This window comes from Zingiber officinale, chromosome 9B, assembly GCF_018446385.1.
Source record: "Zingiber officinale cultivar Zhangliang chromosome 9B, Zo_v1.1, whole genome shotgun sequence".
NCBI lineage: Eukaryota > Viridiplantae > Streptophyta > Magnoliopsida > Zingiberales > Zingiberaceae > Zingiber > Zingiber officinale.
The window spans coordinates 54,215,844-54,219,672 of record NC_056003.1 but is presented as its reverse complement, the minus strand read 5'-3'; positions in this window follow the sequence as shown (position 1 = coordinate 54,219,672).

The window sequence follows — 3,829 nt, the reverse complement described above, 5'->3', positions numbered from 1 at the left end:
TAATTTGATTTTGAATTTTGAATTTTGAATTTATAATTTAATTTGAATTTTTAATTTGATTTTGAATTTTGAATTTTGAATTTATAATTTAATTTCGAATTTTTAATTTGATTTTGAATTTTGAATTTTGAATTTATAATTTAATTTGAATTTTGAATTTGAATTTTAAATTTATAATTTAATTTCGAATTTTTAATTTGATTTTGAATTTTGAATTTGTAATTTAATTTCAAATTTTTAATTTGATTTTGAATTTTGAATTTTGAATTTATAATTTAATTTCAAATTTTAAATTTGATTTTGAATTTTAAATTTTGAATTTATAATTTAATTTGAATTTTTAATTTGATTTTGAATTTTGAATTTTGAATTTATAATTTAATTTGAATTTTAAACTTTTAAGATCGTTTTTCTTTTAGCTCCCCCTGGATCATGGCCTCGATATGGTCTATCGAGGTAGTGTATTTGATCCTTCGGAACCCGGTATTGGCCAAGTCCAACTTGATTGATCAATTTGGACTTGGGGACCCATGCTTGGACTGATTTACTACTTTGTTTGTTTATTAAGGATAAATAAGATCTATATTTCTTTTTACTTTTATATCCCAGCCCAGTTTTGTTGTAGACGGCTCTTTGTGTCCCAAGAATTAGGTTCAAATTCTTGGATCCCAGAGAAAACCATTCTAAAGTATTTTTTAAATCTTTTACCTGATTTTTCAAACTAGAATTTTCTTCCTCAAGTTTTTGAACTTGAGTTGAATTTCCAGTTTGAACTTGATCAGGTAAGGAATTAGTGTTTGTCACTTCTTTAAGGACAGCTACTTCCTTTAGAAGTGATTTAATCCTAAGGTTTGACTTAGCTAGTTTGCGAAGTAAGTAATTAACTAAATTATTAAGCCTTGGAATACTTACAGTGGAGTCTAACCCTTCTAAAACGGATGCGGATCCGTGGCTTTGCTCGGCACTCGACGCTTCCGGACTTTCTGCTAGACATCCGCTTCCCGGCTAGTCCAGTCTTTCACCTGGTTCGCGACACTAGGACTTTCCACCTAGGGTTACCACCCCCTAGGACTTTTGCCTGAAGTCATCGACCTGCCAAGACTTTCCATATAGGGTTACCACCCCCTATGACCTAGGGTTACCACCCCCTAGGGTTTTCACCTTTGCCCAACCGCAGTTAGGACTTTCCTGAAATCCTCAAGCAGACTTGTTAGATATAAAACGCCTTAACTTTGAATCCTATGTCATTATCAAAACACGAGTTCGATCGTCGGATGCTTCCCGCACCAACAACCCTAAGTTTTATAATAGAACCAAACACATAGATACCAGATACCATTATATGAGAGACATCATTGAGATGAATGATGTGACTATCAAGTACATTTCAACACACAATATGGTTGCCAACCCTTTAACCAAACCTATTAGTAGAGACTCTTTTATGGGATAGAGAGTCATTGAGTGTGTTCTTTATAACATGTCTTAGTTTGTATTGACTTGACTATAAGATGCTTAATGGTATATTTAACTTCTTGTGCATTGCTTGGTCACACTTATATATATAATGTCTTTGCAATGCACTTGTTATATATATGTTCTGTGATATAATTGATATGTCAGGTAGGCAAGGTTGACTCTATCACATGAGTGATCACCTCCAAGAGTGGGGATAAGACGATTTCTAACTATAAGAGGTTCTTATAGTATCCCTTCTAGAACTTAAGTTACCCTTATATGTGTTCAAGATGAGGTCATACGTGACATGATTGATATGGGCGTAGTCACATCCATATTTTTAGTAAGAAGTCAAGTTTGAGATCTCATATATCACCTACTAATTGTAATGTCTTTGAGGTACTCTTTCATAGATCTCTAGGTAGAGTCTTATGTGTAGACTGAGTCCAATACATACACAATGATAGAGAAAACTGACATATGCCCTTCTAAGAGATGAGGGATTAATATTGTGGAATGTGTTTCATACCATGTGTGATATATCGACTGGGATAGTAGGAGCCATATTATAAGAGACAATAACTTTATATTCTCGAGCCCCATTGTGTGAGATTTGAAATCCTCGAGGTTGGATTTCTTATGCCCTTATTATTTCAACTATTTCTTGATGTCATGATTCAGTGTTTGCTACTTTAGTCTGTTTATCGATGACCTAGAAGATAAATTAAGGTTTGAGGGACAGGTCTAGGAAAGCAGCTGAGTTAATATTGATAGATTCAAGTTTGGAAAAAGAGAAACTAATTGACAATACATCATAATATAATATTTTCTGACTAATCTTTTATGTTTATCTATGTAGAGATTAAAACATATTAGTGAATATAAAATCAAGCATCATCTGGGGATTATTTTTGATGAGGAAAGTAGCTCGATGGATGTATTAAGTCTTTGATATAGGGTACAGTGAAATTTTATATCTTATGATACAATGATGACTGCTCAATCATCCTAACAGGTGTAATGAGTAGTTTTGTATGTAGTTGTGCTTGCAAGTCGCACAACGTTCAACCCTGTATGGAAGCCTAGTATGGTGATATGATGGGTCACATGGTGAAAGAATTTTATCCGCGTCGTACCAGATAACAACAGGTGTCTTTCCGATAAACTTTCTGGGTTGAGCGGCTGGACCCACTCTGGGCGCCCGGACCCGCTTAAACCTTATCCGCATTCGAGGGTGCCTCCGGGGGCGCCCTCGGCACTTGAGGTGGTCTGAGCGTCCGAACCAAATCCGGGCACCCAGACTCCAAGCGCCTGGAATTGCTCCAAGCGGTTGGACCACAGTTAACATCCAGTTGACTTTTCGTCTAGGTCTTCCGCTCTAGCTTCACTCGCTTGGGTGATTTTAGCCATCGAAATAGGGATCACTAGAACCCATTTTCTAACCTTCTCGAGCGTCCTTCCACTCCGGCTTCTTGTCCCTCAGAACTGCCCCACGCTTCCTTCTCATCCACCAACGTACTATTTCATAGTGCCTCATCCCTCAGATGCACCGAGCCCGTCGGCTCTCTCCTGTATCATCCTTCTCGCTAGATACGTCTTTCGCTCGACCACCTGTGCTCCTAAGTTCCTGTACACTTAGACACAATGCATCAAAACATAACAGGACATAAATTGACTTGGTTGATAACATCAAAACTACCATGGGGTATTTACAATCTCCCCCGTTTTGATGTGAGCAACCCCAAGTTAAGTTAAGATAAACCATAAAAAAATAACAGTTATAAAATTACAAGTACAAACCACAAACAAATAACAGTTATAAAATTACAAGTACAAAATAAAAATGTACCCGTCCCCTAGACTTAATCTCTAATTCTCTCCCTTTGATCACATTAAAATAGGATAATATATGCAAATAATTGGAAATAAATTGAAGCAAAGTCTAAGTGATAAAATATAGTGACTATCATTTAAAAAAATTCAAAAAGTTTTAAGTTTCGAAGATCTTGATTTTTCTAATTTTAAGCAAAAATAAATTCTTTTTGACAAAAAAATATATTTAAAAAAAACTACTTAAAAATAGTAATTAAGCTTAAAAAATCTTAAAATATTTTCTGAAAATGCATTATACCAAGTAACTTGGCAAAAAAAAAAAATTCAAAAATTAAATTTTTGATAATGTTTAATATTAAAAATTCTTATTTGGATAAATAATTTATAAAATTCAATAACGGTCAAAAAAATTTCAAAAATATTTTATTAGACTGATGACATAATGATTTTTTACAAAAAAAATAAATTTTAAAACAATAACTCTACAAAATAATTTTAAATGGAAAAATATGATTTTTGTTAAACAATTCATAAAAAT